Here is a 12,545-nt window from a genome sequence, read left to right as displayed (position 1 = left end):
CAGTTTTTATTACTTTATTCCCAATGGTCATGTAATTGAATAAAAGCTCTAAATTTTCCTTTAGACTTGACTTAGCTCTCTTAAGTAAATACCTATGACTTCCCAGAGAAAAATCTCTTACAACATCTTTCATTATTTTATGGTTTCCTAAGTTTGGAGCATTACCTAAATCAAATATAATCAACCTTTAAACCAACATACCACATGGGGCACCTGCTTAGCTTAAGCGTCCGACATCGGCTCAGGTCATATCTCATGGCTCGTGGGTTTGAGCCCCACATTGGGTTCTGTGCTGACAGCACAGAGCCTGGAGCCTGCTTCAAATTCTGTCTCCATCTGTCTCTTTCCCCTCCCCCTGATCATGCTTTCTCTCTCTCTCTCTCAAAAATAAATAAACATTAAAAAAGTATTTAAACCAATCCACCACACTAACAAACCAACCACCATGCAAACATAATCTGGTGCTAAAGTCTTTTGCCATGAAGAATCAAAAATAGTTTTTTTTAAAGATGTCTGAAGGAGCTATAGATTTGTCATCTCATAAAGTGATTTTTCTTGAATAAGAAAGAATGTAAAAGAAAAAATTATATAAGAATTAATTATGAATAACAGAATGAATATTAGCTTAAAATGTTTGGTAAATACCAGAAGAGATCACATCTTTTGTTACTTATGTAAGCAGCTATAAGGAATCACACTAGCTCCAATTTTGGATTGGTCTTTGTAGTAGTCCTTAGTACTATCACACAAATATTTGTGATTGTCCTCAAAATCTGTGGAACGGCAATTTTTTGCCATTTGAAGCTAGCTGTGGTCACACGACTTGCCTTACCAGTGAAATGTAAGAAGTGATATTGATAATTTCTGGAAGACAGTTTTAAGAGCCGATATGTAATTGTCCCTCCATCTTTCTCCCTGATATGGTGACTCCAGACAATGGCTGCTCTTAGCCTGTTTTCCAGACTGAGGATTACATGAGGCAGAGCCTCAGCTAGATGAGGATGGACTATGAGCATGAATGAGAAATATGCCTTGCTATTTAAAGTCACCGACATTGGGGTGTTTGTGTTACTGAATCTTCACTGATGCAGTCCCATTTCATCCACTGTCTGTGGCAAAAACCAACACAAACAATTCACTCATCCATATACTCAGACTCCCTCTCTCTCTCTTTCTGTATATATATATATATATATCCATACTGTCAAGATATATATACAAAAAGAGAAGAACTTAGAAAGAAAGGAACAAAAGCTTATTTTAGGTAAAATTCCATATTATTCTATTTCTGTACACTTGTAGGATGATTGGAGAGTGAAAGAGCCTATAAAATCTCATGTTTTAGCATGAAATGGTTGATTATGGTCTTAAATGCCTCTGGGGGAAACTCAGAGACCACTGATTGTGACAGTTTGGCAAATGTAGCTAATGTAAATGAAGGCAAAGCATACCAAGTCTGTTTGCATCCTGACAACAACTAAAACATATGTTGAGAAGTGGAAAATTCAGATACTTGAACATTTTGTCTGAACATCATCAGTCAGCTACATGGACTCAGTATTTGTTTTGCTTTTAAGACGCTACTAAGAAAGAACATTCTAATTCTAAATAACTCAATTTGTTTGCTACTAAAATTACCCGTTCAATACCAACAGAAGAGATCATACACATTAACTATGCTTCAAACAAACAAAATGAAATGACAGATGTACTGAGACTCTTCTATTAGATTGAGAAGCCAATTCAAGAATCATTTAGTATTTGCCACATGCTTTTTTCAGGAACCATGATGTATTGTTCACATCAAAGCACAACAACAATAAGAAAACAACAACAATTAACTCTCAGAATGCTTACTAATTACTGAGACTTTTTCTAAAGTGTTTTAATACAATATAGAGTGCTTTAATGTAAAAGTTATCTAATCCTCTCCACCACGCTGTTAGGTTGATATTACTATAATCCTCTTTATAGATGAAAAACTGGGGCAAAGAGAGGTTAAAGAACTTGCCTGGGGTCTCATGGCTAGTGAGTAGAGAAATCCAGAATCAAACCCAAATAATGGGGTTCCGTGGCTCATAACTTTTCTACTTTGTTGTTCTTGGAAAGAGGGCAACAAATTAGAGGAACCCAGAAATAAGTAAGAATCTGATTTTTAATAAAGGTGATTGGCTCTTATTTTGAATTTAAAATTGCAAAATAAATATAGAATTGCAAAAATATTTTTTTTTTAAAAGGAAAAAATACATCTTTAAGTTCACACTCTCCATTGTTATTCTACACTATATTCAAATGCATACAGCATTTTTGTATATTTGGAAGCTTAATATATCATTTTATACTCTGTGTATTTTATTTTTCTCTTAAGTAATTCCATATACCAGTGTAGCTTTTAATAATTTTACATCATAATGGCTGTCTAATATTCCACAGAGTTGATATAACAAAACTTATTAAATTATTTTCTGATCATTGGCCATTTCAGTTACTCAATTATTTTTCTTTGTAAGTAATGCTGCACTGGATTTTCATGAAATATTCCTTTAGGAATATTATCATAGATTTACTTATAAATCATGAGCCAGCTTGTAATTCATGCATTTTATTGCCAAATTATGTTCTAATTATTCTGTCGTCAGTATATAAGTACAATGATGTTACCATGACTTAACCAGCATTTGGAATTATCATTATTTTAGATTTCTGTTATTTTAGAAGGTATGAAATAGTATATACTATTTAAGTGGTTTCTTTGATGTAGTAGGGTCATAAATTGATGACCTAAGCTTTAATGTGGCAAAAAATATGTACTTATCTTTATTTCCTAAGATTATCTGATCTTTTTCATGTTCTAGTTCATACAGTGTCTCTTTCTAAATATTTAGTCTATTTGAAGTTAAATTCTTTACTAGCACTAATTTAGCTTTTTAAGACTATTCTATCTTAGGTAAATGCTAAGTCTTAGGAAATGCTCAGTCCTAAGTAAAGTCTCAGACGAGGTCTTTAGGTAAATGCTTAGTCTTTTATAGTTGCACCCAACTTCTTCCTCCTGGAATCTGGAAATCTAGGGGAATTATTTGGCCTTACAGGGAAAGGACAGGAGGAGGCCTCAGATCTTTGCCTGTTCCCTAGATACTCAAAAATTTCTGTTGGAGAGTAACTGATTTTGTACTAAGTACTAGTGCTTACTAGTATTTTTTGTACTACTAAGTATTGAGGTATGATGGATGCCGCTGATGCCTTCTGACTTTGGGGAGTGACTACTGGCATCTCCTGCAGAAGCTCGTGCCCTGAACAGTAAATCCCACACAGCGGCCACTTTGTTCCAACGTGAGACCTCTACTTGCTTTGCTGGAACACATTCCCTGCCACCTTCCCCTCTCCCATAACCCACCACTGGTGCTCGTGACAACTTATGGGTCTCTTGCACAGGAAGCCTGGCAGTACAGTTGTCCCCTGCCATATTAGTATTAATCACGTGATTAATCCTCCTCGTAGAGGATTTAAGGGACAGAATTTAATTTTCGATCCTATATGTTACATACATCACTTTTCTTCTAAAGTGTTATTCACTCTGCCTCCTTCTATGAGGTTCAGTGGCAACCAGGATATGGTGTAGCGAGGGGAGTATCTTGCCAAACAAGAAAAAGAAACTCATCTTTTTAGACTTTTTAAAACTTTTAAATTGAAGTGTAGTATACATACTGTAAAATGCACAAATCTTAAATTTATGATTTTTTTTGACACAGTGAAAATACCTGTATAACCACCATCTGGATCAAGATGTAGAATATTAATGGTATCTCAGACATTTCCCTTATGCTTCCTCCCAGATATCACCAATCCATCTCTCAAAGTTTGTGGCTAGCTGTGTTATTTTTTTCTTTTATTTCTATCTTTGTTACTTCCTTCTTCTTCTTCTTCCTTTTTTTTTTTTTTTCTGCTTGAAGAAAAAAATTCTAGAAAAGTGTGGCTTGTTGTCTTTCATCAATTTTGGAAAATTCTTGGCTAGCATTCTTTATTGCTTCTGCCTCATAATTTTACTTCTGGGACTCCAAAGACTTTCTCCATTTGTTATACGTAAGTATTTTCCATCTTAAAACTATAATCATCCTAATTTATGCCATGTCTAATCTAGTTTTAAATACATCAATTAATTCTTAATTTCAGTGATAGGATTTTTAATTTCCACAATATTTATTGGATTTTATATATTGATAAAAATTCTATGGTAGAATTCTTCATTTTTCACCCATACTCAAATACATTAACTATAGTTATTTATAGCCCATGTCTAAAAACTCCAATATTTCAATCATCTTTGGATCTGTTACTATTTGATTGTTTTGTTTTTAAGTTATTGGGTTCTGTATCTTGGCATGTCTGTTTTATATTTTTTTAAATATATTTTTATTTATTTTTGAGACAGAGAGAGAGAGGCAGAGAGAAAGACACAGAGCATGAGTTGGGGAGGGCAGAGAGAGAGGGAGATAAAGAATTTGAAGCAAGCTCTAGGCTCTGACCTGTCAGCCCAGAGCCTGACACGGGCTTGAACTTGTAAATTGCGAGATCATGACCTGAGCCGAAGTTGGACACAACAGATTCAGGCACCAGGTGCCCCATTGGCATGTCTGCTTTTTAAATTCAATTCTAGATCTCATGTATGTAAAATTGTAAAAATATTGATTAATGTTTTGTCTCATTGGCCAGAGTTTGTATATAATAGTCAGACCTACCTTAGTGATCATAGTCTATACCCTTCTCAATTGTCAATGATTGTCAGTATGCTATGAGCATTTGAAAAGGAAGGTGTATTCTCTAGTAATTGATATACATCATTTATATTGACCATATAGATTATATTACTCTTTTTGCCACATTTAATATTTTTGTGTTAAAATACGTATAGTTTAATATTAAGATAGTAATATTAATTTTTGTTTGTCTACAGTTGCCTATCCTTTTATTCTTAACCTTAAAGAATCACTTTATCTTATGTGTGTCTCTTATAAACATCCTAGAGTTGGTGTTTGGTGTTTGGATTAGGATTGAATCTGAAGTTTTTCTTTAATAAGTGAGTTAGGCTCATTTACACCCAAGCCTATAGTATATATATTGGGTTTTAATTCCATCATGTGATAGTTTCTCTTTTTATGTTTTTTTTTTCTTAAAGATCTTCTACTTTATAGGCTGTTTCATTCATTGTTTGTTTTTGTAATTCTTATATGGTTAGGAAGTTTTTTAATTTTCCCTCTCTCTTCCTTTCTTTCCTTCCATCATTCAATTTTAGTTAATAGTATAATAGCTTATTCTTAGTGTTTACCTTTCTTGCTCTTAAATATGCTACTACTCTTATTACTTAATTTATTTTAAATGATATTTTTCTTGCCTTTTAGTTCTTAAACTGTATTAAACAGCAATCTTATCCTATGTCCCAATTCTTTTCCCTTCTGCTTTCAGAATTTTAAAATTCACATTTTATGTAGAAATCATAAAAAATATGTTGTATCTTTAACTCCCCCTTTCCCAAAATTTTTGTCTTACTCAGTTAAATATATTAGATGTTCATTTTTGGTCTTTTTAAAAATTTTTTTTAACTTTTTTAAAATTTATTTTTGAGACAGAGAGATACAGAGCATGAACAGGGGAGGGGCAGAGAGAGAGGGAGACACAGAGTCAGAAGCAGGCTCCAGGCTCTGAGCCATCAGCCCAGAGCCCGACGCGGGGCTCGAACTCACAGACCGAGAGATCGTGACCTGAGCTGAAGTTGGATGCTTAACCGACTGAGCCACCCAGGTGCCCCAATTTTTGGTCTTTATGCTGAATTTCTATAGTTGTATTCTAGTTAACTAAAGTTAGATATTTACTAATTTCTTCAAGAAGAGCTCATGAGAACAGTATTACCAGAGTTTTTGCATGTTCAAAATTATTTATCTGTAGTGTTTATAACAGAGGTAGAGTATGGCTGGATATCAGTTTCTAGGCTCAAATCTTTTAACTTGAATATTTTATAAATATTGCTGAATTACATTCTGATACTGAATGTTGCTACAGAGAAGTCTGAAGTCATCCTATCTTTTCCTTTTATACATAGAGTGATTTAGCAATATAACTTCTGGAGCAATACATTTTGGACAGAGAAGAGAACAATAACCACAGAAGACACAGGGTAAATAGACATAATCCAGGACTGTCTTCATTAATTTGGTATGTATGAGCCTCCAACTTATTAGAGTGCTTTCATTTACATGCAACTGATTTTGTTTTCCTTGGAGAGACTCAAATTCCATGTGTGAATTTTGGCTCTTTTTTGACTGTATATATTTCCATTATTTTATTGCTAGTACTTTAAACATTTAAAAATTTTCTATTGTATTTTATTCTTTCTCAATGTCCCTTACTGTATTTCCTAGTGTTTAGTCGCTTTTTACTTCTTTCAGTTTTGTCTTTAGAATATGTTTTATTTTCAAGTTTCCAGGTATCAGTTATGAAAGTTTGCTATGTATTAAATAATGAACAAAAATTCAATAAGAACAAAACAGAAAATTATCCGGACCTCTTTTGCTGACCATAATACAATAAACCAGAAATTAATAACTAACAGATAAACACAATTAAAGAAACTCTATCTAAATGACTCTTGGGTATAATAAAAAATTAAAATTGCAATTACAAAATAGAGAATAAGAATAATTAGTACATTCTTTATCAAAATTTATTAGATATAACCAAAATTACCCAGATAAAAATTCAGTCTTAAAACTTGTATTGTTAAATGAGAAATAATAAAAATAAAGCAACAAAACTTTTAGCACAAGAGTCTAGAAGAAGAATAAAAAATCTTATCTGAGGAGAGAAAATAAAAAGATCAAAGGTACCTAAAATCAGAATCAATATATTGGTATAGTAAAATAAGAGATGGTAAAAATGATGGGTCGATTCTTTGGAGAGCAAAATAACTTTTAAAATCAACACATAGTTCAATTTTTTAAAAAGGAAAGTTAATTTGTAGGCTTTGAAAATTATTTTAGAGGGCGCCTTGGTGGCCTAGTCGGTTCAGCAACACACTTTGGCTCAGGTCATGATTTCACGGTTCATGAGTTTGAGCCCCACAGGGGGCCCTGTGCTTTCAGTGCAGAGACTGCTTGGGATTCTCTCTGTCTCCCTCCCTCTCTCTCTGCCTCTCCCCAGCTTGCACACACTCTCTCACTGTTTCAAAATTAATGAATAACTTAAACAATTATTTTAGACAATCTCAAAAGGTAAAAGTGTTCTGTTTTTAAAAACATGATTAATTTTTGTCTAATTATGTCTAATAATGAGGGTTATCCTGAATTGCCTTTACAAACAGAATAATTCCCTCAGCACTTCTTATACTCCCTTACTCTGTTCTAGTTTTTCCTTGGTACTTCTCATCTTGTTGGTGATGATGTGGAGAAAAAGGAACCCTTTTTCACATTATTGATGGGAATGTAAACTGGTGCAGCCACTGTGGAAAACCGTATGGAGATTCCTCAAAAAATTAAAAATATAATTACTATATGATCCAGTAACTCCATAGTGGGTATTTACTCAAAGAAAATGAAAACACTAATTTGAAAAGATATATGCACCTTTATCTTTACTGCAGCATTATTTACAATGACCAAGATAGAGAAGGAACCCAAGTGCCAATTCATAGATGAATGGATCTCTGTCTCTGTCTATCATCTATCTATCTATCTATCTATCATCTATAATGGACTATTACTCAGTCATAAAAAAGAGTGAGATCTTTCTATTCACAACTGTTTGGATGAACTTAGAGGGTGTAAATCTAAGTGAAATAAGTCACTCTGAGAAAGACAAATGTCATGTGATTTCACTCATATGTGGAATTTAAGAAACAAAACAAACAAATACAGAAAAAAAAAGACAAACAAACAGAAACCTAGACTCTTAAATACAGAGAACAAACTAATAGCAGAGGGGAGATGGTGGGGGAATGGATGAAATAGGTGAGTGGGGTTAAGAATACACTTATCTCAATGAGCACTGAGAATGTATAGAATTGTTGAATCATTATATTTTACACCTGAAACTAATATAACACTATATGTTAATTATACTTGAACAAAAATTAAATACTTTTTACCTTGTAGTATACCATAGAATTTGTTTACAATGTTGTTTATTTTCTCTTCCCTAGCCCTGACTAAAATGTAAGGTCCATGAGAATAGGGATTTTGTCTGGTTATTCACTAGAACAGTTCATGGCATATAGTAGGTGCTAAATAAATATGCTGAATAAACAATGTAACCCATCCTTCACAGCAGCAATAACAATAAAATAAAATAAAATAAAATATAAAGAAAAGGATAAAAAGCATTTTATCATTTATTCCTTCACAATTTACAAAGAGAGCAAAGAAACAAGAAATTAAAATAATTTCTTTAAACATTTAAGAGTTGCATAGATAGGAAAAGAGTCACAGTCTCTAGATTCCCGATACATTTGTTTTTTCATTGCACATGTGGCTTTCTCATCCCCAATCTAAGCAACTGATCTTTAATTTCCATCTCACTGGCACATCAGATTCCAAATTTGTTCACATGAAAGGATAAAAACTCCAAAGCATTCTGGTGTTACTTTGATAAGGATTGCATTGAATATGTAGATTACTTTGGGTAGTATCGACATTTTAACAATATTTGTTCTTCCTATCCAGGAGCATGGAATTTTTTTTTCCATTTTTTTGTGTCTTCTTCCATTTCTTTCATAAACTTTCTATAGTTTTAAGTGTATAGATTTTTCACCTCTTTGGTTAGATTTATTCCTAGGTATTTTATATTTTGTTGTGCAACTGTAAAGGGGATCGATTCCTTGATTTCTCCTTCTGTTGCTTCATTGTTAGTGTATGGGAATGCAACCAATTTCTGTGCATTGATTTTATATCCTGCAACTTTGCTGAATTCATGAATCGATTCTAGCAGTTTTTTGGTGAAATCTTTTGGGTTTTCCATATACAGTATCATGTCATCTGTGAAGAGTGAAAGTTTGACCTCCCCCTGGCCGATTTGGACACCAGCATTCTTCAGAGAGCTAGAACAAATAATCCTAAAATTTTTATGAAACCAGAAAAGACCCTGAATATCTAAAGCAATCTTGAAAAAGAAAGCCAAAGCAGGAGGCATCACAATCCCAGACTTCAAGCTATCTTACAAAGCTGTAATCATCAAGACAGTATGGTACTGGCACAAGAACAGACACTCAGATCAATGGAACAGAATAGAGAACCCAGAAATGGACCCACAAATGTATGGCCAACTAATCTTTGACAAACCAGGAAAGAATATCCAATGGAATAAAGACAGTCTCTTCAGCAAGTGGTGCTGGGAACACTGGACAGCGACATGCAGAAGAAGGAACCTGGAAAACTTTCTTACACCATACACAAAAATAAGCTCAAAATGGATGAAAGACCTAAACATAAGACAGGAAGCCATCAAAATCCTCGAGGAGAAAACAGGCAAAAACCTCTTTGACCTTGGCCGCAGCAACTTCTTACTCAGCACCTCTCTGGAGGCAAGGGAAACAAAAGCAAAAATGAACTACTGGGACCTCATCAAAATAAAAAGCTTCTGCATAGCGAAGGAAACAATCAGAAAAACTAAAAGGCAACTGACAGAATGGGAGAAGATATTTGCAGATGACATATCAGATAAAGGGTTAGTACCCAAAGTCTATAAAGAACTTATTAAACTCAACACTCAAAAAACAAATAATCCAGTGAAGAAATGGGCAAAAGACATGAAGAGACACTTCTCCAAAGAAGACATCCAGATGGCCAACTGACACATGAAAAAATGCTTCAACATCACTCATCATCAGGGAAATACAAATCAAAACCACAATGAGATACCACCTTACACCTGTCACAATGGCTAACATTAACAACTCAGGCAACACCAGATGTTGGCAAGGATGCAGAGAAAGAGGATCTCTTTTGCATTGTTGGTGGCAATGCAAGTTGGTGCAGCCACCCTGGAAAACGGTATGGAGGTTCCTCAAAAAACTAAAAATAGAACTACCCTATGACCCAAGAATTGCACTACTAGGCATTTATCCAAGGGATACAGGTGTGCTGTTTCGAAGGGACACATGCATCCCTATGTTTATAGCAGCACTATCAACAATAGCCAAAGTATGGAAAGAGCCCAAACATCCACTGATGGATGAATGGATAAAGAAGATGTGGTATATATATATATACAATGCAGTATTACTTGGCAATCAAAAAGAATGAAATCTTGCCATTTGCAACTACGTGGATGGAACTAGAGGGTATTATGCTAAGTGAAATTATTCAGTCAGAGAAAGACAAATATCATATGACTTCACCTATATGAGAACTTTAAGAAACAAAACAGGTGAACTCAAGGGAAGGGAAACAAAAATAATATAAAAACAGGGAGGGGGACAAAACAGAAAAGACTCATAAATATGGAGAACAAACTGAGGGTTACTGGAGGGGGTGTGAGAGGGGGGATGGGCTAAATGGGGTAAGGGGCACTAAGGAATCCACTCCTGAAATCATTGTTGCACTATATGCTAACTAATTTGGATGTAAATTTAAAAAATTAAAAAAAAAACAAATGAACATAAAGGAAGGGAAGAAAAAACAATATAAAAACAGGGAGGGGGACAAAACATAAGAGGCTCTTAAATACAGAGAACAAACTGAGGGCCGCTGGGGGGGGTATTGGTGGGGGGATGGGCTAAATGTGTGATGGGCATTAAGGAGGGCACTTGTTGGGATGAGCACTAGGTATTATATGTAAGTGATGAACCACTAAATTCTACTCCTAAAAACATTATTATGCTATATGTTAACTGACTTGAATTGAAATAAAATTAAAAAAAAAAAAAGAAAGTCCAAAGCACAGGAAAGTCAATATGCTATAGCAGCATTTCATAGCTACTTAGTAGGAAAATTTCTGATCCCACCCCTACAGGCATTATTTGTGAGTCAGTCTCTCACTTATAAACCAGAAGAATAACCAGCTAACTCTGGTTCATTCACCAGAGTATTTTAGCTTTTAATTACAAAATCTAAAGGACATCAGCATTGTGCCTCACCTTCAGGATGAGGGTGCCATTGGAGAAATCTGCTATTGCTCAGGCCTTTGACCTTCCCCATGGCATCGTGCGCATGGCTTTTGTCAGTTCTCAGATCTTTCTGGGAGACTAACGTATGTTTTGGATTTGGTGGATATTTCTTTCTCCTAATTTCATTGAATGTGGAATTCGTGTGTGTGGTTTCTTTATTTTCTATGTGACTTTGTATGCTTTCCAGGAACAGAAGGAGGAGATTCTGATGCAAGTGGTCAACATGTTCATCTCAAATTGTTCATCTCAAAAAACTTTCTGTTCAATTTGTTCAAAAACATGTCTTAGAATTAGCATATTTTCCTAGCTATTTTCTCAGTGATGGAGAAATGATTATGCCTTTGAAACAGTTACATTTAAGAGCTCTGTTAATTTCTGCTTTTATTCACAAAACGTTTTCTTCCAATACAAAATATTTTTTTTTCTTGATTACTTTTATATAATTTATAATAAACTAACTTTTAATATCTACACTTTCCTCCTGGAACAAATCAAAAGTACCCCTGCTGGTGACATTTCTGTTGTTTTGATTTCAATACTGTATCTGAAAAATATTGCATTTCTGACCTGAATTAATGGGAACAAAGAAATTTCAGAAAATACGTAATGATATGCAATTCCTTAGCAATTTATTTAAGATGCAAAAGAGAATTAACCCTAGAAAGAAAAATCTCATCTTTTTCTTTTTTTTTTTTTTTTTTTTTTTTTTTTTATTTATTTTTGGGACAGAGAGAGACAGAGCATGAATGGGGGAGGGGCAGAGAGAGAGGGAGACACAGAAACGGAAACAGGCTCCAGGCTCCGAGCCATCAGCCCAGAGCCTGACGCGGGGCTCGAACTCACGGACCGCGAGATCGTGACCTGGCTGAAGTCGGACGCTTAACCGACTGCGCCACCCAGGCGCCCCCATCTTTTTCTTTTTAATTGTAAGTAAAAATATCAAGAATTTAACCTGAATCATATAGCCTGCATGTCCCTTAAGGAATACATCAGGGATGGTTATTACAACACAAGACAGGAAATTTAAGAAAATACACCTGGAATTTCCCCCATTTTAACAATCATACTTTCATTAAAATAAAGAATTGACTTCCCATAAAACCCTATCACCTTGGCAAACACAAAAGGATAGCAGCCTGTTATCCTTAAAGGGAAAAAGTGTATTAATTGTCGGATTGCAGACACGTTATCTAACATTTCTGAATCTCTCTTTCGTCATCTATAAAATGAGATTGAGAAGAGTACACCACGTGGTATTGTTGTGATGATTATATAAAACAATAATTTATGTATGTTGCAAAGTACGTAGCAGATTTAAAAACCAGCAATTATTATTTTATGGAATGTGGTGAAAAGATCACTTGGCTCCTACCCATAAAAGAAGCGACTGTATGTA

The 12,545-nt window shown here is 34.4% G+C and overlaps 1 pseudogene; it reads right to left on the bottom strand.

The window, feature by feature from the left end:
* The window catches only part of LOC122490470, a 28,492-nt pseudogene extending 25,029 nt beyond the window's left edge, over nucleotides 1-3,463 (bottom strand).
* Nucleotides 3,464-12,545: the final 9,082 nt, after the last annotated feature.

Source organism: Prionailurus bengalensis, chromosome B2, assembly GCF_016509475.1.
Source record: "Prionailurus bengalensis isolate Pbe53 chromosome B2, Fcat_Pben_1.1_paternal_pri, whole genome shotgun sequence".
Taxonomy (NCBI): domain Eukaryota; kingdom Metazoa; phylum Chordata; class Mammalia; order Carnivora; family Felidae; genus Prionailurus; species Prionailurus bengalensis.
The sequence above is the reverse complement of the archived record's forward strand: the minus strand, read 5'-3'. Positions and strand labels throughout refer to the sequence as shown.